We start from the raw sequence: 27013 nt of genomic DNA, 5'->3' as shown, positions 1-27013 counted from the left end.
GTAATTCTTCCCTTTCTAAGCTTGCAGCCCTTCAGGCCTAGTAGAAAAGAAACAATTGACTGTATTACAGGATTATATAGGTTTCATTGACTTAAAATGAACTGAAAGCAGCTGTAGGGAGATTTACCTCAAGTCTTTATTATTAGCCATATGAGGCAGAAAGAAAAACAATGTTGTGTTTGAATCAGAAAATACAATTTTCAATGGTGGTTTAGAAAAGGTTAGATAAAGAGAGCATTACTTTTCAATAGGGAAAAAGGTGAATAGAAAAATTCTGTTATGCCAGCATTACATACCATATGAAAGATTTCAGCCACCAGGAAAACAGGCTATCTTATACTTGCAGAGTCTTTGTTTTCTTTCATTTCTGATGGATAATCTTTGAGTTTAGTACACTTGATATCTCTTTTACTTACTAATGACAGTAATACTTCACTCCTTTGAATACTTCTACCATGCAAATGGAGATAAAGATCAAAAAAAGTGCCTCCTTTTTTTTTTCTCAAAGAAAATCCTTCTCACGTCTGCATCTCATTGAAAGATATATTGATACAGATTTCCCTCTGAGATTTCTGCCCTTAGTTGTTAAAAATTCTAGTTAAGAAAGAAGAGTGGTTTTTATTAAAAAAACCCCAACAAAACAGCAGTTCAGCACCCAGAGTCAGAATGTATTCTAAAGTTCCAGAGTATTTCTATACTGTGACATTTATTTTGCCTGCCCTAGACTTTTCTGGAAAGCAGAAAAAGGCAATTAGCAGTTCTTTTGTAAACTCTCTGTGCTCAATAACTTCAGTAAATCAGGATTGCTATAATTCCAGCGATGTGCTGAGAACAGGAACTGCTCACTCTCAGATAAAAGTGCACAGTTGTGTTGCAGTGGTGAGTAATAAGGCATCTATAAATACACACATCAACATGAATTAAAATTGATGCTTAACATCAGTAACAAGATACTGCTGTTTCAGAAAATACAAAACTTTGTTGTATTAGGATTTCTGGTACAAGTTTCTTGTTTCCTGTAACTTACCTTTGTCCAAGGTGATCATGTGTAGTCAAGTCACATGCATCTTGTGAGGCTTTACTGAGAGGATTCTGCCACACAGAACAGACTTTCTTTTCCTCTGAGATATTCAAGTGAAGTGCTTGAATACTATTGTATCCACAACAGTATTCATTGTGATGAAGGATGGGATTATGCAATTCTAAATGTTATATTGCTTTGCCATTGCAGTAGAGCCAAACCACAGTTTAGAGATAGGAAAAAATAAACACAATAAAATTCTATGGACATAGAAGAAAAGCTAGAATGAAATTCTCACTGATAATCAAAAATGTTCTTACCTTTAGTCCAGTTGCTCCATAGTCCATTTTTGACTGGAGCAAAATGAAGCTGGGATAAGGAAGAACAACTTCATGTAGCTACAACTGGCTGCTCTCATCCATTTATCTGTAAAGTTCCTTCTTCAGAGTCTACAAAGTGAGATGTGGCTGATTCTGTCTGAAGCAATGTATCTTTGAAGTACGTGTTGTTTCATTCTGGTACTCTGCAGAGGCAGAGTTTTCCTGTGTTTAAGTGTTGTGTTATACTCCATATTCCATTCATATTTTTATGTACTCCACAGTTTCTCAAACTCTTTTCAATGGGACAATGATTTTTATTTTTTTTTTTAGATATTATAAAAATAACTTTTAGAACGTGCAGCTCTGCCATCTTGGTTGTCTATTTGTGGAAGGAATGCTCTTAACTCTGACATTCAGGGTCAACATGCCATTGAACTACTATTTTTTTCTCTACAATTCTTACATCATTCACTAAAGGGCAATCTTTCAACAGCAGCATAGCAGTTATTGCAAAACACAACTTCCAATTGGTGGACCTCATTTCTGGATCTTAAGTTAGAGAAATACTTGTAGAAGTAAAGGATTTTTCCTTCTTTTCTTTTTTTTTTTTTTTTACCAAATTTGTTTTTTAGGACCACTATTCCCTTTTAAAAGATTAGCCATGGTTCCGAATCAAACTGAATTCAGATAACACCGCATATGGGTTTTGACCTAAAAACCAAAAAAATAGGTGTAGTAGTGCAGAAGAAAGCTTAGCATTTACATTCTGCTTTGATCTGTAGGCTGTAAGGGACTTTTCCAGGTTTGGTAGCTGCTTATTTGATTTTCACAGCTGAGAAAATTGTGATGCAGAGAGATTAAGCAACTCGCCCAGAGTGTCAAAAGGAGCCACTAGCACAACTGGAGCTAAACACTGAATTCCTGTCCTATTGTTCACAGCACTTAGATCACAGTCTAGGAAAGTGACAGTTGCTCTGGCATTCAGAGGAGTTTCTTCCTGGAATCTCACCCCTAGGTTGCTTCTCCAGGAAGAAATCTTAATCTTCTTTATCTTCTATAGTTTCCAGTAAGTACCTCCTCCTTTATGCTATCAGTAGACACGTCTTATTATCAATATTACCTTCTAATAAGAAGTCCAGGTGGCTGCCACTGTGTAGGAATTGAGTGCTTTCTTTCAGGTTGATATATTTCATGCTTCAAAGTATCACTTCTAATTGAAACTTCCAAAAGATCAGTTCAATAAGGGAACCTGGTGTGTTTGCTGTAGATACATTGCCAGACTTGCTAAACACCATCCCCAAACACCAGTAGGGGTGGGAAGTGGAGAGTGGATGAAAGTGACCTGGCACACATCTGAATCATTTGCACAACACATAAAATTACTTGAGAGGTGCATGCGCTTATATTGCTGTAGTTGCATGTTTGATGTACTTTCAGTTATGTTCTATCTGCTGAAGAGAACAGAAATACTGAACAAAATGAAACGTTGCTAATGAGAAATTTTTAATTTCATCCACATAATCACAACTATGTATTGTGAATGTAGGTTAGTGTTCTTGATAAAGTGGATGCTGCTTGTAGGACAGCAGTAATCTCCCTTCCTTTGCTCCCTTCCAACTATTGTGTATAGGATGTACAGAATGTTGTGCTTCTTTGGGCGATGCTGTCTGTTCAGAATGGTGAGGGACGTGTTCGTGGTGTTGTTAGTGTTCAACAGGAGCTACGAATTACTGAAAATTATCACAGCTTCCAGGCATTTCAAGGCAGTAACACATAACAAGAAGAGGCACATTTCCTTAAATGAATACATTTTCCTTCAGTGGGTTATTCACTTAACCAGCATTAAATGTAATCCTCTTTGAATCTCAGTGGCCACCTCCTACTCCTTTCCTGTCAGTCTTCATCTCCTGCAAAAGCAGGAATTCAGCCTTCAAAAGAATAGTAGTTTGGCTAAATCTTCTGTGTAGCTTTCTGTAAGAAATACAAGAGGGATTCTATAGAATTAGTGCAAAATAGCTCAAGGTCATTAGCTCCTAATACTTTACATCACAATTAAAGTATTCGCATGTTGTTGTCCTTCCCCCCCCCCCCTTTTCCTTTCTTTTATCTTTCTTGTTTTATGTTGTCTTGCCCCTCTCCTTTCCTCTCCTTTCCTCTCCTTTCCTCTCCTTTCCTCTCCTTTCCTCTCCTTTCCTCTCCTCCCCTTCTCCTTCTCCTTCTCCTTCTCCTTCTCCTTCTCCTTCTCCTTCTCCTTCTCCTTCTCCTTCTCCTTCTCCTTCTCCTTCTCCTTCTCCTTCTCCTTCTCCTTCCCCTTCCCCTTCCCCTTCCCCTTCCCCTTCCCCTTCCCCTTCCCTTTCCCCTTCCCCTTCCCCTTCCCCTTCCCCTTCCCCTTCCCCTTCCCCTTCCCCTTCCCCTTCCCCTTCCCCTTCCCCTTCCCCTTCCCCTTCCCCTTCCCCTTCCCCTTCCCCTTCCCCTTCCCCTTCCCCTTTTTATTTTCATTTTCTTTTTTCTTCCTTTCCCTCTCCGTTTCCCCCTCTCCCCTCTCCACTTTGCTCTCTCTCCTCTCCCCACTCCTCTTTGCTTTTCTTCTTTGTTTGTTTATCATTCTGGGTTTTTTTCTTTTCTTTTTATGGTGGTATTTTAAGGTATTTGTCTCAATAATAAGACATCATCACCTCTTTTTATGTTAATTTTATTTCCAGACAAAGCAGATCACACTGCTGGCCATTGTGCTTTACTGCACACCAGCTTTGCACAATATAATGGAGCGGGACAGTATTCTTTTTGATGTGGTTAATCTCTGTTATACTTGTGCCTCTCATGAAAACTGCACTGTGTCAGAGAGTCTTTTGTAGCCAATGGTGACAGGAAGATCAACAGAGAGAGGCTGCTCCATTAACCTCTGAAGTAATGAAGTTGCATTTCAGGCAGTCAACACTCCCGCTGCCAATTTATTATCATTTAAGAGGAAGTGAAACTACTTCAAGCCACTCTAGTGTCCACATTTTGATAAATACACAGATTGCTAATGTTCTAATGCTAACAATCAGCCTTGAGGGGACCTCTAATGGTGTAGGATGCTGTGGCTGTATGTCGTCTTCGCCTTGCAAAATGATCAGTCTTCAGCACTGAGAAAACAGGCTAAGCCTGTTTATTTCTACACCAAATAAGCCACCTTTATCTGTCTGTGTGGAAATGCTGAAAGTGGATAACTCATTAGATAACAAATGTATGTAAACCTTCAAGGGAACTGAACTGAGATCTCCAAAACTGCTTTTATGTAATTCAGGTTTCCCAAATGATACATATTTGTAAGGGGATTACTTTCTGTCTTAGAAACGGACATAACCAGAATCTTGGGAACACCTTTAAAGCTTCAGTTTTGCTAGAATAGAATAGAATCATAGAATAAAATAGAAAAAAAAAAAAAATCTTGCAGGATTGGCTGACCTTATAAGATTTTCATGACCAATAGTGAAATCCTGTGAGAACAGTTTCAGAGGAAGCAATAACACTAGTCTACCCCACCACAGCAGTAAAACACGCTTGTAAAAGAAAACACTGCGAAACTGGCATGACCATACCCCCATTCTTCCTGAATTCTGCTCCTAGGCATGGTCTTTGGCACATATTTTTTCCTGCTAAAGGTAGTGTAATTTACATGTCTGGCTTTCCATAAGTAGTGAAAACACTTTTTATATATAAAAGTCCAGGTGGTTTCATAGCCATATCATACATTCCTTTTCTCCCAGGGTGACATAAATAGTTATTTATCCACAGTATTTCAGAGACACAGAATCAAGGTGGTTAGTTAAGTGCAGTACGTTCCTGCTGGTGCCTTGCCAGATTTCTGATGTATTTGTATTTATGCTGTGGGCCAAGTTTTGCCTGCAGATGAATCTCTGTTTGCTTCCTGGGACTAGTTTGACATAGCTCCACTGAAATTGAAAGACTGTGTCTTCGTTGGGCTTTGGATGGATCCTTTTAGTGTCTTTCATCTGTGAAGAGAAAGCACTCAGTAAAGCAGAGGGAACGTTACCTGTATTTTATAAAATGATATTGTTTATGAACAGAATACTCAGCCATGGCCCTGTGCCCATTGTGCAAGGTGACTGGATTCTAGCCACTCCTGTCAGTGTCTGAGCTGTCTTTCTCTTCAGTCTGAGCTGTAACTCTTCCTGCTGTAAAGCAGATTCTCTCTCTTGCTCCCTTTGTCATGCCTCTGCATGACAGAAAAGCCCTTGATTGGGCTTTTCTTTCTACAGCAATGGTCCCTGAACTATGCAGCTCATGGCTGCCAAGGGTAGGAGCAATGGATTTAGCCAGTACAGTTTCTCACTGCTCTGTACCTAGCAGACAGCATCCTGAGGTCTGTATCAATGCCAGAGGATTTAGCACAGTGCTGCAGTGCTTTGCTGTTTGCCAGAGCTTGTTACAGACCTGGTGCCAGAATGAGGACCACAAGCATCTCCCATGTGTGCCCCAAAGCAGCATTGAGAAACACAGCCTGCAAAGTTGATGTATTTTCTCCCACTCCTTCTCTCTCCTCTCCCACAACATGCTTTTCTTTGTGCCGAAACAACAGGTATCTCAAAACTTTCCCTGTTGTGTTTAGGCAGAGGGGTTTGGAAAGGGCCCCTTACCAGGTTAGAGCATAAGGTTACATCTGAGCACCTGAACTGACACACAGCAGTTGGCTTTTTCAGCTGCTCCCAGCTGGGAGTGGGTCAGAGGAGCTTTGCTCCCAGCTGGGCGCAGCTGACCAGCCTGGAAGGACCCACGGCTTGCTGTCTGCACTGCCGAGGAGGCACTGCTGGCCAGCAGCACTGTGATGGTTATGGCACTTAACAGCATTCCCAGGAAAATGTTGTGAATATTTGGGGGAACAGGGCAAGGAATTTCTGCCACCTGCACAGCTGGTGGCAGCTGCAGAGCCCTCAAACTGCCTCTGTGTCCTGCATGTGCTCTGCAGACTTTCTTCAGGGGCATGTCTCAGAGGAACTGGAAAAGCTGTCAAGAAATCCATAGCAATGCTAAAACCAGAGAGACACAGGCAACCCTGTGTGGGTCAGTGCTGTTTCCACACTCTTTGCCCTCTCAACCCCTTGCTTGCTCAATATTACTAACATTCATAAAGCAAATGAAACAGTGTGTGTGTGTGTGTAGAGGAAGACAGCTGGAATACATGTTGTGTGGTAGCGCAGAATGATTTTGTTGGCATCATTATCAGTGTTTCAGGTAGTGAAGTTGTTTTCATTTAGCAAAAAATTAGTTTATATTTTATGTGTGTTTTCAGAAAGGTGAGATAAGATTAGGCAATGCTGATTTTTAGTTGGTAAATCTACACTTTGTTATTGGCTCTTGTCTGCAGTCCTTTTATGTGATTTAAACATACAGCTCGCTAACCCTAGCTTCTTCCCTTCCATGTTTAGCCAAAGAGAACTGTTTAAGAATGTGAAATGCATTATTTTTTGGCACTGACCCACAACTGAGCTGGTGAACTTTTTTGCACTAACAACTAAAATTAGATTCTAACTTTCAAAAATTTATGACAATTGCTCCTTCTTGTGGCTTGAATGTTGACATATAATTAATTTAGGATTTCTTCATGAGATTTCCTGTCTAGGTTTGTACCTGTCTCAAAAATGTCCTTGGGAGTTTATCTAACAGCGGGAACACCACGAAAGTCAATTGAAATTTAGCAAAGAGATTTACTGGGGCCAACAGGAAGTGTTCAGAGCAGGATGGCATAAATATGCGAAAAGAGCCCTTTTATTTCAGCTGTTTTAAAGGGTCCCAGTACAGGCTGATAATGGCATAATCCTGAAAATGCTGACACTGTGTCAAGCCAGCAGCACCAGCACGGGAAAGGATTCCAGAAGCATGGATTGGCACTTTGCTAAATTATGCATAGAATGGTAATATGTCTGTTGCTTTCCCTCAGTCCCAGCTGCCCTGAAGGTTTCAGCTCATTCATTTGAGAAACCAGATATATTTAATGGGAATTTCCCATGAAATGTTTTTGAAGTCTATTTTGTTCCTCTTCAGGACTGAAGGAATTCTGAAAATTCGAAAATCTAGGTTGCAGTGGCTTGAGGGACTGAGCAGTAGAACACCAAAGTTTCCTTTAGATAAATGCATAATGAAGCATATGGGAGAAAAGCAAGCCTAAAGCAAAACACCAAATGTCAGGATGTGAGTTATCTGTTACTCCTCAGGATATACACATTGGAATTATTCTGCATAGTCCTTCAAAAACTGTATTTGAAGCAATAATTAAAAAGCAAACTATATTATAAATCTATTTACATATATATCTCCATATAAGTATATACTATTTATATAGTATATAAATATTCATCATATATAATTTTTTTATATATATAAATATACACTATATAAATCTACACAAAGCCATTATGACCCCCTGTACTCATTCAAGGTTTGCCCACATCATTGCTATTCAACACATTTCTGATAAGCCACTGAGAAAGAATAGAGAGCCCAGGAAAGGCAAGGGAAAAAATATAAGGGTGATAAGGATGACAGAGATTTCAAATGGTTTCTATATAAATAGAGGCTATTGCAATATAATTCTTTGGTTTGGAAGTCGAAATGTGAGACATCTCAAAAACCATGAACAGTCTGAGAAGTGTGAATGTGAAATGATTGGTAAATTCTCCCACAATGTGAACACACAGTGAAATGAGCAGGCTCTGGATTCTAGATGTTATACAAGCAACACTTACTCAGATACAGTGTAACTGATGCTTAGGCTGTCCCTGCCAACCATGGAGACCACAAGCACAAATTAAATTGGAACAGTGCTAAATGGTTTGTGGATGTTGATGGTTATTAAATACAATGTTCTGGGTTTAGCAGGGAGCCCTGAGCTCCCAGGGGTGTATGCATTGCAGGGAGCCTGGAGGATGCATTCTCTGGAGCGGAAGGGCAGGCCCTGATTCCCTCTGTGTAGGAACAGTAGAAGGTGTGAGTTGTTCCTCATCCTCACTTTGAAATTTGAAAGGGAGCTAGATTAGAAATTATGACTGGAGCAAGCTGCACTTTCTATGAGCCTACAAAACAATTTGTGATCATTATTGTGGAAATGCCTGGTGGTGGCAGGTACATACCTTGGGGAATTAAAAATAAGATTTCATTGAATGAAATGGAAGATCTCAAAATGTTCTACTGAAAAAAAAATCTGCAAAGGACATGGCTGATTCTTCTCTTCCTTTTTTATGTCCTGGGTGACTTGCATGAGAAAATTACTGATTTTGTTTGGTTGGTTGGTTTTTACATGATTGTTAATTGTTGAACTCTGCAAAAAGGTAGTTCTGGCTCAATTATTTGGTTTTGATGATAAAAGAATTGAGAAATTCCAGTTAGGATATATGCTACAAAAATTGGCTTGTTCAAAAGGACAGATAGCTTTACACAAATGAGTGAAAACTCTAATTTTCATCTCTCTTTTTTTCCTTCTTGAATTAGAAAGTCCTGTTGAACAAAGCTTCTGGAAAGTAGTCCTAAATCTATCTTGTCTTGTATCGTGGGTGTTTCAGTGGAAAAGGTTTTGTTTTTGAAGTGCCAATTTTGTTGCTACTCCCCTCTAATCCTAATGGAAGAACAAAGTTTGTACTGCCATCGTTATTCTTATTTTCCAGATTGCTTCTGTGAGTCAAGTTACACTCTGGGCTTTACTTTTTCTCCTCAGTGGGGTTGACACATTTGTGCATGCAGAACAAGAGCATCTTCTGGTTTTGTTCTGCTGTTTTTAATTAGCAAATTGTTGTCCTCAAAAATGCTTTTCTTCCTGTGTTTTATCCTGTTCCAACCATCAGATCTGCAATATTCAGGCAAAGGAGATGGTGATGATATCACACAGTGTCCAGCTACAGTATGATACTACCACTCAGCAATGAGTTGGTCAGAGATTAGCAACAGAGAAAAACAGAGTGGTAAAAGAGTGAATGGAGAGAACAGAATAATAAAGAGTGGGGAGAAATAAGTCATAGGTAAGCAGAGAAATTTATAGACAGATTATAGAGAAGGTCTGTGCACAGTTGAAATGGGAGACTGAGGGGAAAGAAAGCATGCATAGGGTTATATGAAAAATGCTCTTTGGTGTAAGTTGTGACTGTTTTTTCTGGTTTCATAATGAAGCTCGTGTTTAGCTGTGTATGTTCATCTGTCATTTGACACTTGCACAGACGGTCTGATTATCTCCTTTGGAAATCTTGCAATCTAGGCCTCTGAGCTTGCTGACTCTTCCACACTTGCATGCTTTTAAGTTCATAAATGGTTAAAAAGATGGTCTTGGTAGATGGAGGGGGAGCAAAATTTTGCTTAAACAAGGTGCTTATTGCTGTTTTATTATTCCCCTTTATGCAATAGTCATTATTATTGGTATGCTGATAACTGGCTCTTTGATCTGCATGGCATATCCTTAGTGGAAAAGATAGCCTGTAGAGTAAGGTCTCTTTTAGAATAGACTCTTAAGAGTTCTCCTAATATTAGGTACACATTTAAGTCTCGCTTAGAGTGAAAATGAAAACATATGCTTATGTGCTCACCAGAACTGGTCCCTAAGTCTTCCCTATCATGCACTGAGAAATGTGTGGGCAGACCTATAATTGTGAAGAAGCTCATAATATTGAGGCCTGAAGTTTAAAAATTGTTGCGTAATTAGACCACACAAGATAGATTTCAAAATGCTGTGTGTTGTTTGGATGGGTATTTAAAAAATAAGTAGCTGTCAAGCGTGTATGGTCATGTTCACACTGCCACACACAGTCATTGTAATGCTTTAGCAGTTCAAGGAGTTTTAAGTGGATCCAGCATTGGTCTTACTTCAAAAAGACCAACTAACACTTTCCCTTAGTCTCTTTCTTCTTGGCATTAAAAGATGTGACTGTAAATATCAGTTCAATATCAGTTCACTTTTATAAGTAGGTTCATATCGTGAAACACGTAAAAAACTATTTAGGATCATTTGGAGGGGAAGAAGAGGAAAATATATCTTGTGTACTGTAAACCAGGCTTTTATACACAGAAAACAAACTTTTGGTATTTATACAAAACTTTGAGGTGTCCTTTTGATTTCCTTTATGTTGCTATTAATATAATAAGCATGTCTCACAATGGCCTTCACAGCATAATTAGTATTTAACTATAACTAATAGGATAACTTTAAAATACAGGGCTATTAACTAGCAGAACAAACTAATTGAATGGTAGGTTAATTGTTTACCTAATTATGAAGTATAGATAGGAACATACAGCTGTTAGCACAAATATTTAGATCCGCAGAGCAATACCCTGAAGCTCATTAGTTTATTCTCAACTTTAGAAGATAAGCAATCTAAGGTGCTGGGAAAAGCAGATGCAAGACATTAGATGCATCTTTATTAATTTTCTTATTATTATTTGGTTAAGAAAAAGATAATCCCAGCAAACTTCTGCCAATTTACTGGAGTCATCTGCCCTAAGGACACCATGCAATACCCAGACCAACCAAGACGACTTGTCCTCTCTAGCCAAGAATCCAGCCTTTTCCTAAGGGAAGAAATAGGCCCACACATGAAGTACCTCAAACCTGCACTCAGCTCTCACCACCTCTCTTCCTCTCAACTCCAGCCTTGGGTAGTTCAGAAGAAGGAGCGTGGCCCTTGTATGCCTCATTGGCTGGAATGCTTTTGGATTAAACTTCCTCACCACAACCGCCAAATTTATTAGTATTTACTCTGGTACAACATCGAGTAACCAGTATGCTTCTAACAACAGATTGTGGTGACAGCCACAGTAACTAGAGTTATCCAAGCACAACCACCGGCTAATTTTAGCTCTTAAATATTGACTGACTCTGGTAGGATGCGTGAGGTGAAAACCAAGTCATACTCCCTGCAACTAGACAAATATGTACGAGATGTTAAGAATTTCCTTCTAGTCCCAAACTATCAGCAAATCTAAAAAGATGACAGAGAAAAAGTAAGTCCTACAAATTCTAGAAATTTCCCTCATCCAGAGAAAAGCCACAGCTATGACCTTGCTTGGCTCAGGCAAACTCCTAATAACAGAAAAGAAACACTCCTTCATCTCTGATGGCCAAAGAAAGAATGTGTTTTTGCCTTTGACATAAATTTTTGTCCCTGCAGAAGGAGTGGCCAGTCATTTTTGTGGATCAGCAAGTTGGAACTTACTGAGCTCTCAGCAGTGATGCCAGGAGCAATGAGATGGGTGCATCCAAAGGGTGACTGTGTCTGACCCAAACCCTGTTACCTCACCCATGAAGAAACAGGGGAGGGCACCAGTGAAATGCCTGTGGAGAGAAAGAAAAAAAGATTGCCAACCCCTTTCCTCCTCCAGCTGTGACCTGTCTTTATCATTCTCTGCACATTTAACCTCTTACATAAGCTTTAGCTCATTTGGGAATTAGGGCAGTGGCAACACGTAACAGGCTTGAGAGAGAAACAAATGTTTGAGATACACAAGCGTTCAGCCAACTCTCTATCTACAGACTGGTAACTCCTGGCAGTGATGAATTTGCAGAGAGTTACAAAATGTGGGATCACAATGCAGTTCTGAAAGGCAAGTAGCAGAACCTTCAGAGCTCAGGGACCATAAGCATTTTCATCAACATTCAACAGAAACCTCGCACCACTCCCTGAAAAAAAAGTGTAGTCATTAGGGAGATAGGAAGGGGTGGAAGGGATATTCTGATTTGTATCATGCAGTAGGTTTTATAATTGACATATAGCCTTCAGTTAAATCAGTAGTATCTTCTTTCATTAATTTAATCTTTTTTTTTGTCTAGATTTTTTAAAATCTGAATTTAAAATGTTTTGTCTTAAAGAAATGAAAGCCAAACCAAACCATACCAAACAAAAAAACCCCAAACAAACCAACCAACCCACCCAAAAAACACAGAGTGGGAAGTGTTGATTTAAATAAGTAGATGCTCATAAGTGAAACTTATCCCAGCTGAGATTTTAGTGGGTTTGTTTTTTTTTCTGTTTTCACTTTGTGATGAATTTCTAGCAACGGAGATTTCTCTATCCTGTGAAAAGTTTCTCTTTTAAGAGAAAGCAACATCTTGAGGTTTCCTTTTCTTTTTTCTTTCTTTTTTTTTTTTTTTCTTTAATCAAACAAAGCAGGCAGCAAATTGCAATTACATTTCAGTTAACAAAATGCAAAAATATACCCAACCTCCGTCTGCCAAAAATAGTTTGAACAGTAATTTCACATCCCTGACAATGACGACTGTGTTTATGACATATTTCTGGTGCCATATTCCGCTCTCCTATCACTGCCAGCTTGCGTCCAGTATTTAGAAATAAAACAGAAACACATTGAACTTGCTGAACTAGATGTTGCCACACTGCAACTCTAATGGGCTTAGTGACCACAACCTACAGGGGCCAGAATGTGTCAACAGCAAAAGGGCCAACCTCAATCACTGTCTGTGCTTTTACAAAGTTGTTACATGTTTAATTCTTTGCAGCTTAGTTCTCCTGCTGTTTTGGCTGCTCAAAACCAAGGCTCATATATTGCTGCAGCCTTCTCTACCTCATATAATGCCACAAAGGTCCCAGCAGGAGACCTTTCAGTGGAGCAGACAAGCCACAGGCTAGGGCAAACAGGGCATCACAACTTCCTAATAAGATGACTTATTAGACTGGGGGCTTGACACAGCTTTTATTTAACCACTTCTTTTCCCAGCCAGTAGAAACATGAACTGTCTGTCTGCTTGGAGCACAGCAAGTGGTATGTGGATTTGAAGCACGCACTGACGCATGCATTCAATCCAGTCTATAAGTAGAGCATCGTTTCTGATGCCATCTTTATCACTATGCCAATACGTTAATTTTGCTCTTAATGTTAGATTTCCAGCCACATTTTTTTATTATTATTATTAAATTAAATTAACGATTTCCTACTGGATTGGTCACTGCCTACTCAGGACTTTTGAGTGGGCTTGTGGAGGGTTGGCAGTGAATGGGTTAAACGACTGAAAAGGCAGGATCAGTTTCCTGCCTGCACTTGCAATGGCCTAAGGCAGTGCCTGCTGTTCAGGAGTTAGAGAGAGTGCCTTGCCTTGTCCCAGGTGGCAGACAGGCAAACCATGTTATTAAGGAGCAGAGATCGCAAAACCTTGATCTTCAAAAAAGGCCCCTAATTAGTCCCTAGCATGAGAATAAATGGCATTCCACATCAGCAAGGAAGAAAAAGGCTCCTTCAAATTTCATTAAGTAATCTCTACTATTGACAGTTTTTAGGATCACATTGGGAACTCTTGTTGCTGGAATCCCTTTATTCCGGAACGCTTCTTTATTTGTAACTTCTATTGGGGGAAGGAAACAAAAAAAAGGGCTTAATGATCTCACATGCTGCATCCTAAGGAAGTCATAAATGTCCTGACACAGATCTCCATGCCCTGCACTGCTGAGTCACTGCTGCCTCTGTGACCAGCTCTTGGGTCTGCTGGAGTCAATGGAAACTTTTCCATCATCTTCAAAACGTTCCTGCCCAGCTCATCAAAGAGTGCTAATATGAAACCATCTTTAACATTTCCCACAACCCTCTTTTTAATTCACTGTGAAAGTGACAGATTGAGGAATATGTTCCGGGGTTTTGCATATTTCTGAAGAGCTCTGATTTGGACTAGACTTGTTTTAAGGAAAAAAAAAAAAAAAGGTATATCAAAAAGAAAGGGGGAAAAAAAAAAAAGGAAAGCTATCTTTCAACTCCTATACCACTTGTCTAATTTTGATTTATAAACACTCCCAGCAGAGAAGGCATCCTTGTCCAAATAGTCTCAAGGTTCATCTAATTTTATCATATAATCATACAGTAGTTTTCAAGGACTTTCACTCTCAAGAGTGCTTGAATCCATTTGATTTTATTCATCCCAATGGAATCTGCTTTTATCCCTAACTCAGATTAACAATTCTGGCATTATAGCAATATGGAAAGTTCATCACACTCATGCAGTGATTCTACCACCAGCTGCAGATCTTTCTGAAGTTTGCTGTATAATGAATTTAAAACATAAATGGCAACAAATGGGATAAATGCTTTCTTTGCCAGCATTGGAACATTTTTCTTTTCTTCATAAATAACTTTTTTTATACTGATTCTTTTTTATACTGATTTTTTTTCCCCCAACCTTTCAATATTTAATTAAATCACTGAGTTTCTGGATCTTTCTTTCAAAATATAATTTTTTTTTTCATGTAAAATATATTTTAAGCTTTATTATGAGTAACTGTAACTTATTGGAAAGTGAAAAAGAAAAATGGTTCTACTTTTACAGTGTAGCTGATAATTTCTAGCCTCTCAGAAATATACCCTAGGATTGCTTATTCAAAATCAAGAGTTATGATTATCAGGGATATGTAATGTTATTATAAAAGAGATTTGTTGTTAGGATTTCAGCTATTGATTTTCTGAAAGGATTAGTGCATTAAGAGTAGAGCAGGACACCTTTGCCTAAGTATTCCAGAATGTTGTCAGACAGCTGCAGATCTCCCAGGTAACATTTCCTTAAGTGGAGCTTTTAAGAATGACTAAAATTTGTTCTCCTCCAAGTAGGGTGTTTACTTTCCGTGTTCACCATTCTCCAGATAATGTGCCATGCTGCACTTACCATTTGAACCAAGAAACTTCCTTTAGCAGTGCTTTAACCTGTGGGCTTTATTGATTTGAGATGTAAGAAATTGTATGCCAAAACTTTGGTTATTTTAACTAGTTCTAAACAAGAAAGACTAACATCAGTTTTGACAACAAACAAAACCAGTTTTTGTTCTATCGGTTATGTTTAAAAGATTCCAATTTCAAACCAAACACAACTTGTGGTTATTCTGTCAGATATTTATACAGCCACTGGGGCGCCATAGTTATGCACCGCATACATCATTGTATTTTTAAAATGTACTTAATGAACATTTTTTTCTTTTCTGGTAACTACTTCATTGCCTTAAATGAATGCATTCCAATAGAATTTGTAACAAATGAGCACTTTGTGTTTGCATTAATGCCAAACACGTTTAACAAATTTTTAACAAGGAACACTGGCAAAAAGCCAAACTCCTAGAGGGACACTGAAGGAATGCTATAAATTTAAACTAGATTTTACCTTTTCACTCAGCTCAACAAGTGTCTTAGGTGTCTTTGGCATCTCAGCACTGAAAGTTTTTTACATAGCTTAGATATAACTTTATGTCTTAATTATTTCTCTTCTTGGCTGTCCTCGCTAGAGATTTTCACATTGATATAACAGGCTTTAACAGGTTACTGTGTTCTTTAGAAAGCAAGAGGTGGGGTTTCATTCTTTCCACCAGACTTAGGCCAGGAGGAAGTAGCAAGAACAGAAGTTATTGTTGGGACTGCAATGACAGAGAATTTCAAATAGTACAGATCATGCCGTTTTCATATCCTATGTTAAGGGAACTATATAGTGGCAGGCACTCCAGCAGATTCATGCTACCTAACGTTGTTTCTTGTGCTGAGTTGCAAATATTTGGACTGTGATCATGTTTTCAACTGCACTTCAGGGGCAGGGGAAAAGCAGCCCACAGCACTCCCACTGCTCCAAGTTCTGGGCTCACACAGAAGCCACGAAACAGATTTTTGGCTAAATCAAACATCTGGGGGGATTCTGCTGTTAAGTTATGCCCACATGGTACATGTCATTACAGACCTTGGGAATCACCTAGTCTGTAATATGTGTTCATATTAAAAGTGTTACAAGTAGCTCCACAAACCACATGCTTGCCCTTTACGTGTAACTTAATATATTAATTTAATTTTTACTGTGTTATTTCAGTTTTAATCAAATGCAGGAACTGAAAAATAATAATACTTAGCACTCATTCAAAACTATTAAAGTACATTACAAACACTAAGCCTTGCAAATTCCTGCGAGGACCCTGGTGTTATCCCTGCTCTAGCAAAAAGCAAGTTAGACACAGAAGAATTACGTGACTTTTTCATTAGGTCACACAATAAGCTAGTGGCAGGGACAGGATTCAGACCAGTACCATGCCAGGACTTTGTCTTAGTTAATTGTGTCATTCTTTTCATGGTTTTGCACAGACAAAAGTAAAAATTGAGAATGTGTTGGTTTTTCTTTTCCCCCTTTTTCTTTTTTTCAGTTGAGAAAGATTTTATGAGTTATAGCCTTACTTCTTAAATACTACTTTTCAGCCTAGTTACTTGTTTCCAGAAAATGAACTAATTTCTCATTGTTAGTTGATACTCTGATCTCAGTAATGATGAATGAGTCTAGAAAAGGGAACTGAGGAACTCATCCTGACAGCTTTTTAAAAGATGTCACATTACAATACAGATGCCTTGTCATAGCTTAAGGAGCAGAAATAGCCCTAATAAGTTTTCATTAATTATATCCTTCTCTGCTAGCATTTGGTCAGATACCAATACCCTGCAATAAAGTAGCTATTCCCTCTCTTTCTGACTCACTAATTACCATATCAGTTGTTGGCCTTTTATGTAGGTACCATGTGTAACAGGTTAGGAGAGGGCAATTTAAGCCTATGTGAATGGGTATCTGTTTTTGTATCTGGGTGCATGTTGCAAACATTTGGAAAGCATATGGAGCATAATGGACATTAACCCAGATGTCAAAAATAGCCTGCATTTTACTACTGTCATTAAACAGTTTCCCCTTTAACCCCTTTGTGTTTACCCACCCCCTCCAGCTTGTTTCTGCAAATCACTGCTGAGAGGAAAGGATTGGAAGTAAAAAGTAGTAATCAGGCAGGTGTCTTTATCCAAAGGAAAAGCATTCTGAACAAATATTTGTGGGCTACTGCACTTTTATATCTTCATATCTTTCTGCTGTTTTCATTGACTAGTATCTAATGGACTGTCAGAAGTGGCAAACTTGTAAGACATGAATTTCAGCTGCAGCACTGCTGAATCTCAGGCCCAATGTGTGTTATCAAATTTTATTTCTGCTTTAGAGGTTGAGTGACCAAGTACAGCATTGAAGAAACAAATAGAAATTTAATTTACTCAACCTCAGTTGGTATTTGACAGCAATATCCTTTTATATATTTATTTGACTTACTTGAGAAATACTTTGCATTTCCTACCTGTAGTGAGCAAGTTTTTGTTGCACTTCCAATACATGTTACGGTTTCCTGATGAACGGATGGGTTGATTAAATGAGTAGGGTTTATTTGGGAGTTTCATTCTGTAATAAAATCCCAGTGAAAATTTGGGCTGCAAACCAGAGAGAGATTGTATTTTTGATGGGTTGCTGTTTCTCAGATTGGATGCTTTATTCTGGGTTCTTATTTGTAAGAGCATAAATGAGTGTTAATTGCTGAAGAACTTCAGCTTGTAAAATCCTGAGTATCTTGTAGCTTTGCTGCGATTATGCTTCAGCAAACCCCTTAAAAAAAATACAGACATATTTGTGCTCTGGTTTCTGGAATGTACTGTCCTTGTTAATTTATATGCGTGCTTCCTATGCTTATGTATTTCTTTGAATGACGATTAAGAAGTACTCAGGGCACAAAAGAATGGGAGCTATGCACAGTTCACGAAACGTAATGCATGCTCTGACTTACAGTTTTCATAAAACGTTTGCAAAGATTTTATGTGCCAGAACTAGTAACATGATCTACTTTAGGAACTCCCTGGCTTTCCAGCTCTGCAGAAGTAATTTTTTCTCCATTCAAGGGCCAGATCCAATACCTGTTAAAATCAGTGGGGACCTTTCCACATTTCAGTGGGCTTTGGATTAGCCCCTAAGTGTTTTAAGCAGCAGAACTGTACCCACCTCCCATTGGAAAAGTAGAACTAGTCACCTGAGTTTGTGTTATATGAACCAGTAGAGGTACTTGCCACAGAAACATGAACTTGAAAAAAGGGATTTAAAATAATTTGTGAGTTTATTCTGGAACCAATGTTTCACTTTATGCACAGAATAATTACATTAAAGGGGCATTTTTGTTAACTAGCTCTATTTACAAAACAACAATTTTTCATCTGTATTCAAAAGGGTGAGCATTCCATAGAAAATTCTTTTTCATAAAATCAGATATTTTAGAAACTTCTAGGGTTACATAAATGCAAAGGCAGTAATGGAGGATCCCACACATATTGTATTTGCACTTTTCTATAAATAGAGTCAGTGAATAAATGAACAACTGCCCTGTAAAGCAACCATTTCATTCCTCCCACTCGTCTGATATACAGATAATGTGAATAAGACTAATTCCCTGCTCTCTGTTCAAAAAGTACTGAGCCATTTCCTTGCAGCAGAGCTAGCACAGCAATAAAAATCATTCAGGCTTCACTCTGTAGTCACACTCAGATGTGAAGCCTCATCCAAAGTCCATGGAAAGCAGGAAGACTCTTTCTACTGATGGACTCAAGCTTACACCAGTTGCTTCTCATTCCCTAGATATCAGCAATGCCAGCCAAGCCATGAAGAGTAGCAGTCCTGTCATTGACTAGTAACTGCATAGCTGAAAAACTCCTAACAGATCATTGTATATATAAGCTTCTATAAAGCTGAGGTTCTTGTATCCATAAAACCTTTCTCCACTGTTTAGAAAATTAAAGTGGACGTAAAGTGCTTAAAATGCTACGATAAAACCTGCTTTCAGTACCTTCAGTCCTGGAGAGTTACTAGAGGCACTATGTATTCCCACCTGCCATGGAACTCAGTGGAAATAAATGGATGATTCCTTTCATTTCCAAATAAAAAGATTTAGTTTTATTAATAGCATTTCCATTTCAAAGCTACTGTGCTTATAGAGAAGATCAGAAGACTCACTGTTTACAGAATCACAAGTACAATGCCATTTCACATCTTTGGAATGTGAAATCTTTCCCATTTAGGGGCAATCTTGTTATACCATCCAGCTGTAAAACTAATTGCCACCCTATGAGCATAATAAGTGGGCTCAAATTAAATTTAAATCTTTACTTAATCTTTAGCCTCTAGTAAAGTAATGTATCTACTGATGTCTAAGAGAAGCTCGATTACATAAGAACAGGGTGTTCTCATGCATATATAATTCAATCATGTTATTAATTGGAACATTTTGTTCTCTTGTTACAGTTGTCAGAGGAACTAGCGAAAGAGGAAGAAAAAAATATGTAGTACTGGAATGTAACGATGATAATCTATTGCATTGGATCTCCAAACATGATCATGACATCCTGGAGAAGATCACAGATGCAGAAAATGAACACTACAGTTGATAGCTACTGAAATGCTGCATTAATTGGCATTTGCTCAATTTTTTTTTTTTCCTTCTAGTCTACTATGAAATTAGATACTTTGGAAAATAATGGAGGAGACTCATGCAGAAATTATAACAACTTCATTTCTGTCTTTAATGGGTCTTGCAGGTTAGTCTGTTTTCACAAAGAAACCATCTATTCAGAATATTGTAGTTTAACAAAGTTCAGTTGAACAGATTATTTAAGTTTTGGTATATCAATATTGATTTCAGTAAGTAATTCAGATTCTTTTAGATGTGGTATCTGCACTTGCCAATTTTACCTAGTCGATTCTAAAGTATCACTTCTATTGCACTAGATTATCAAAGAGGTATTAGTAAAATGCTATATAAGGGTGTTGGCATTAATCTTGCCCCCAAGTAGATATGGGCTTTTCCAAAAACCTATAAACCAAGCCTTTACCTCCTCTCTTTTCTTATATCTACTGATAGAATAACACTTAAAAAAAAACACCAACAAACCAAAACAAAATGAAACACAAACCACAAACCAAACCCCCCAAAACATCGATAGTATAACTGGTATTAAGCTCTGGGCCAGGTTGGAAATGAAATCAATTTTTGGTACTAATAACTGATGACAAAGATTAGCTTTATAAAAAATAATGGTGTGTGTCTCTGACAATGCATAGGACATCTAATTTGAGCATAAATATAAGGTATATAAAAAAATGTATCTATTCCTGGATGGTAAAAGCTTGAGGCATATGAAATACATATGTATGTATATATATGGACATATACACAGAGATGTATCAACCTTTTACCATCCAAATGCATACAGGTTTTCAACAATAAAAGCTGGGACTCTTAAAAAAACAGAAAAAAGACAAAACAAAACTAAAGATAAGGTTGCTGTGAATACAGTACATGCACTAGATCTTCTGTAAATGAGGACTTGTTTGTTATTGTTTTCTATATTGAAAGACATTCTCCAACATGGATCCCAACAAATCTTAGATGCTAAAGAAAATACCATTGAACAAATAGCACTTAAAGGCTGTTTGTGTCAACAAAATGTACCTAGTAAAAGTAAATTTAAAGCACATGCAAGGAAAAAAAAAGTGAAGTCATTACATTCAGTGAGAGAATATAGCTGATAATCAAATCTTTACCACTTCTCAAGGAGAGGATCTTTTATGACTCCATGAACATTTTCAGTCAGTCTGGCAAACATGTGCAAATGTTTGGCTGTTTTATTGAGGCATCTTTTTGTCCATGGAAGAAATGTTTCCATGCCGATGGGAGTGGGAATAGAATATCTGCATTTTTAAAGGACAAACAATAAATTTAAGCATGGGTGGCCTTAATCCTTAGTTTTTCTTTGCTGCTGTAAAAAAAAAAAAGAGAAATTTAAATGAATACTCCTAAAGTCTTGCACTGAATTTAGAAAAATTATTTTTTGAACTTGTGGTGCAATTAACCCTAAACATCCTACATGAGCCATACATAGCAACCCCTTTAAAATTATTGTCTAGAGATGATATTTTGTTTATTTGTACCATAATCCTTGGCGCAATCGAAGAGCAATGTATTCGAGTAGGAGTCCTGCTGGATGCTACTGTCTTCAGTAAAGAGTAAAATGTATAGAATTAGTATAGAATTATATATAATCCAAATTTCATTCATGTTTAAAAAGTTTGTCCTTTAACTATCAATGGCATTTTAGATCTTTGTTTTTCAAACAGCAAAGCTTTTGGGAGTATATTTAGCACATATGACAAATGTTGCACTTGGAAACTCAGACAACAAAACTAGTTTCTCATGACAAATTTGTTGTCACAGTAGGGGACAATTGTCTGTGTCTCTTACAATCAGGTCTTTACCTTAACTCTGCAACTGAATACTTGAAGTAGAAAATAAACTGGGGGGAAATAGGGTCACAGATACAAAGCTGTATAGTTAGATATTTATATGTATGTGCCAATTTTGTCACAGATATTATTTTAGGGGCATTTTTGCTCCATTCATGTTGGTAATAGTATTGATCTAAACTTTTATCAGGGCCTACAAGTTAGCTCCTAAAGAGGAAAATTTTTTCTAACATTGCTTTTTTTTTTCTTCCCCCCCTCTTTTTTTTTTTCTTTTCCCCTTTCCATTCCATGTGATACTCTATGATGTTTGAAGAAAATGTTTTCATATGCTAAAATAGAATCTCGGGGTTTACAATAAACACTGTGATGTTGGGAAATATTTTATTTGAGCAACGTTTGGTAGTTTCCCCCCCTCCTCCCCCCATGTGTAAAGAAGCAAACCAACTTTTGGTTATGATTTAAGATAATGATTATTATTATTTTCATGTGAGATCAGTCTTGTACTGCACATTCTTTCTTTCATTTAAATGTACAGTATGGATTTTGTATTTAATGAATTTTGTGTATCCCGTATGCACGTACCTGCACATTGACTTTCATTTGAAAGTGGTTTTCAATTTACTTTTTAAACAGTGTTTATGGAAAGACCTCAGATGTGTTGACACAACCTATATCTGCGATGTTTTTTTTGTGCGTGTAGGGTGACGTTTGAATGTGGTGTTCTGCGGCAATGGGTCAGTATTACCTATTTACCTTAGATCCTCATTTGATAGTGCTTCTTGTAATAATTTTTTCAAGTGAGTGGCATGTTCTGGATATTGATATATGGTTAAGGACATTGATATGAAACTAAGGAATTCCTAGAAATACCAGTGGGCATGTATTAGACAGTCATCGTAACTTAATGTCTAGTAGAAGTGTAAAGTACCAAGATATTTAGAATTCATAACATTGTTATCATGTGTATGGGAAGTATTTAGTGTTGATCAGCTTGTTTATATTCATCAAATAAACTTTGTTTCTTTCTGAAATCAGTGTTGTGTCATTAAAAGTAGGTTTAATGACTGCAAGAAAATGTGTGAGAGATGTTTTCCACATGGTAAATCTATCACACTCCTTATTTCTCTAATTGCTACCATTCAAAGTAATTTATCTTCCTGTTGTTACTATCACATAAACTGTTTAAGAAAGCATAAAAAGGAAAATGTCTCTTAGGCCCCACTCCCAGAAATGCTTACAAGCAACTTTACTAAAGTGAAGAACCATTTTCTGGATTAGGCTCTTAGAGAGCAATATGCTTTTGAGTGGGATCTAAGACATAATATTCTTGTGTGACCCTGTGTAATTGCATAGAAAATTACATTTTGTTTATGTACTTTACTGACCAAAAGCCGTAAGGTGTGAAATTCTCTGCACAGTCAGCTCCTTTTTCAGCTGCCTGGTAAGTGGCTCCCCATTTCCATTATGTTCTCTTTTTTTAGAAAAGGAACTTTTGTTGAACAGGAATTTCTTACCTCATAGAACTCTCTGGACCAGCTCGGGCACACACAGCAGGAGAATGAAATGCAAGTAAGTTTGCATTTTACTTAGGTTATTTAAAAACACACAGTCTCTTAAGCTCTGTTTCTTTACCTATAAATTAGCTTTCTTGGTAAGAGAGTACTATGTACTAACATAGGATATTAAGTTTCACTTCTAACTACAGCTAAATATACATTTACTGTGTATTCTACTTATGCTTACTTAGCTTTGAGTTGCAATACTGTAAAATGAGTAGCAGTTGCTTCTATCTTCTTTCTAGACCTCACAATTTTTCAGAATGGTCCTGAGAGTGGGTCTGGCTGCAAGAACATCTCACCTCAAGCTGAAGTTTGAGTTCATACAGTCAAGAGCTCCTCCAGTCTTAGGAGAGTGTCTGAATAAGGGTCAACTTCTTCTGAGACTGAGGTATCTTCCTAAGAGAGTCTGCTTGTTCACTCCAGACAAACCAAAGTAGTTCTAGGATTGAGCAAGGAGTTGGGGTCATTGAGGGGATGAGGCCATCTGTCAGTTTGCATTTCACGCCAGCATGTCAGTTCAGATACACTTCAAGAGCCACAAACAGCTCCATGACAGCACAAGCTGGATAATGCCAATTGCAGAACACCTACTGCATCTCCTGGTTGTTCACGCTGTGCTCCAGGTCCAGGATTTAACCCTGGAGGAACTGCACTAACTACGCACACTGTGTCCTGCCCTGTGCAGAAACCTGTCAGAAAGTACAAAACAGAGGGGCAAAGAACCATGTGAAGAACCATTTCACCTCTTGACATTGCTTCTCTGAAATACAAAACTTTTAAACACTAATGTACTAAATCATTTTAAATAATGCCAAGTCAGGTCTACGTATGTAATACATTTCCTGCTATGAAGTCAGTGGGAGCCGTGCACATCGCCAGGGCATGATTTGACCCATATATGAAAAAGACAGCTAATGTGGGGCTGCTACAGATTTTTTTCCTGTGAGACTAGAGTGACATTACTTAATGCCTACAATTTTTCAAATAAAACACCTTATTTTAAAATGCACCTTTTCAAGCAAGAGGCAATCTTGGCCTTCACCAGGAGAAGTCTACAACACATCACTACAGATTGTATATGTCCTGGAAGCAGTACCAATGCAGCAGTAGCCCTGTTGAGAATCCTGCCCTTAATGGATGCAATTGCAGATTCAAGAACTGATTTTGTTTGGTATTACATTCCCTCTGCTCCTTGCTCTTCACAATGATTCTTTCTTCAGATTGAGCTTAATCTAAAACTAGATCACCAGAGATGTAGGGGTAGCGCAGCCAAAATGCCAGTGCGTCCTAAATACGACACATGGATCCCTTTGACTTTTGCTTTACTGATAGTTATACCATATATTCCCACATAGCTACAAGTCTCAGGACAAATCCAAGAACTTTGAACTCATCCAGTTTCTAACAGAGGCGACTGTCCAACTTTGGAAAGGCCATGCTTTCGATACTCACCCCAGCGAGGCCAGGAGACAGCAGATGTTCTGGCAGCTGCAGACTGCCTTGCGCTCCAGGAGCCAGGGCTGGGGAAGAACAGCCAGCTCTCTCCAGATGGAGCGACAGTGAAGAAGCGAGTGGGAGGCTGCACAAGGAAGCTAGATAGCTCCAGATAGTGGAGGACTGATGATGTGTGGCTCCACATCACCTAACCAAATTTTGAGAGGCTTCACAACAGAAGTAACGATCAATCCACAGTTAACCTGAGTTCAATTAGAAGTGTTCTTGTCATGAGAAAATTGACAGAGAGGAAATGCCTATGCAGAATGCAAGATAATGTAGAATGGTAATTATTTTTTATTTTAATGTAATTTGGACAAATGCATTACTCATGAGTTATCCAGGGCTTGCCAAATTTGCGGCTAAACAGTTATTATAGCAAATTACACTATCATCTAAACACCTCTGTTTTGGCTCTTACTTGCCCTCTTTTGCAATAAGATATTTTTTTTTCTTGATTACTGTTGTCTAATATTGCTGTATTTACCACTCTGGTTACCATAGAAATAAAGAACATCATGTCAACAGCAAGCATACAAGTGATTAAGAGCATTTTCTGAATTTCATGAGGCGAACACGCTTGCTAATGAAAAGCTATCTGCTTGGGTAATTCTTAATATAGTTTTCAAATCTATTGGTTTGTTTCCTCATATGCATTTTATTATAGGCTTTATATTTCATTTTAAACTTCAAAAAAATAAAGAAAAACAGCTGAACTACTTTTCTTTTTTTATATGGACAGATTTTGGCTAGAGGTTAACACAGGCCAAAAGAGAACACAGATCTGCCCTGGAGCTCTTACAGTTTTATTTTGTTTTGTTTTGTTTTAATAAAAAGATCCTTATATCAATTCATTCTTTTCCTCATGAATAACTCTCCTGCTTGCTGTACCTTCTCCACTCTTAGATTAAGCAAATGTGTGAAGGCAGGATTGTTGTCGGTCATGATAAGGGTGTGCATTAGGGGACTAATCCAAACTTCACTGAAGTGAACTGAAAGACTGTTGTTTAAAAGTAAGTTTCTGATTGTTACCCAACTTGCTTCTTTCTAGTTCTAGAGGATTTGTTCCAATTCTGATGCCATTCACCATGTCAGAGTTACTCTCACTGAAGTTAAACAACCAGTCCCAGTATCTGAAAGATGAAGGCTGTAAATCTCTCTCATGAATGTTGCCTATGACAGGGAAGGAAAGACTTGCATAATTACCACTTGTACTTCCTCAGAGAACATGATCTCAAGTCTAAAGCAAGCAGTTTGGTGAATAAAACATTGAGGGCTGAAAATTACAGGAAAAGACCTGTCCAGCTCATGCGATAAAGATTTTTGTTCTTGATTACAAGAATGTGAATATTTCAGGGGAAGCCTTTTTTTCAATCCTGATTATTGTGCAGGCATTCTTAGTTTTTCTTCAAGATTACCATCAGTTATTGCAATTCACAGGTAAACTAATTGATATATCTCATAGTCATCTATGTGAAGCACAGTGCACCGAATATAGTTACTCTGCTAAACTACAGAGAACCATTTACTAATCTGACTACAAATGTTGTTATGCTCGTTAATGTATTTGAAACAGGTTAAGAATTTAAAATAGACATGCTGTTTCCATGAGTAACACTACTGAGGTCAGAAAGAATTACTCTCAGTTCTTCTCTAGTGAGTAGGGGGTATCAGTGCTTGATAGTTTTGGTTATAATTGGCCAGATGGCTTATAGAAGAGTGCAGCTATTCATATTTTGCAGGACTTAGACCTTAAAATCAACTATAAATGCTTTTGGGGCAATGCTAATGCTCATGCTCATACTGATGCCTTTTCCTAGCAATCCTCATCCACATCTGTTCTCTAGATAATGTTGCAGGGAATGATTTCCGTTAAAATGTTTATGCTTTGTTGCTATTCTGTTTGCTCTTCTCCACTGCAGCCATCAGAGCATACAGAACTGATTTTTCTACTTTCTGCAGTGCTGTGCACATTCTTTAGCTTGAAATTCTTCATGCAGAAGTGCCATTTTCTTTGGAGGTGCACAGAGGATCTTGCACGAGGCAGAAGGCACCTAAGGTAAGACTGTCCAAAATGAAACACATTCTTCAGTCTTAGACTTACCTATGGGTCCTATTCTGTGCAACATGAAAATGCTCTCCTTCCTTTGCTTGCTGTGGGATTTGAATATAAACATCTTGCACTACAGAGATTGAAATATAAAGAAATCTTATAAGATTTTCCTGGTATACATTAGGTTGCCATCAGTAGTGTCCCAGAGAATGAGGCAAAGCACGAAATATTAAAACAGCTTATTTGGAAATGCTTTTTTTTTTTCAGAGTTCACTTGCCAGTTGGGCTCAAGTAGTTTTCTCTCTCACTTTTAAAATCCCAAATAAAAAATGTGATGCATGCATTTTTGCTAAATAAAATAAAGTGATTAGTGAGGAATTGCACTGAAGGTACCTTTTCTGTGACTGATTTGTTGGGCCTGGACACCCTCGCCAGTTCTAAGACCAATTTAGTTTGCTTAACAACACAGACATT

At 38.0% G+C, this 27013-nt stretch overlaps 1 protein-coding gene across 1 annotated transcript in view; it reads left to right on the top strand.

Moving 5' to 3' along the window:
* Window positions 1-22456, top strand: part of ERC2 (ELKS/RAB6-interacting/CAST family member 2) — a 461566-nt gene extending 439110 nt beyond the window's left edge. Inside the window, exons 21-22 of the transcript XR_010990493.1 lie at window positions 19436-19728; window positions 21747-22456. The gene's annotated coding sequence lies outside the window, so the exon portion shown is untranslated. The remainder of the gene's footprint in view (window positions 1-19435; window positions 19729-21746) is intronic.
* The last annotated feature ends 4557 nt before the right edge of the window (window positions 22457-27013 follow it).

This window comes from Melanerpes formicivorus, unplaced genomic scaffold (assembly GCF_026170545.1).
Source record: "Melanerpes formicivorus ecotype bairdi unplaced genomic scaffold, bMelFor1.0.p_v2 SCAF_74, whole genome shotgun sequence".
NCBI classification, from domain to species: Eukaryota; Metazoa; Chordata; class Aves; order Piciformes; family Picidae; genus Melanerpes; species Melanerpes formicivorus.
This window is presented reverse-complemented; position numbering and strand designations above follow the sequence as displayed.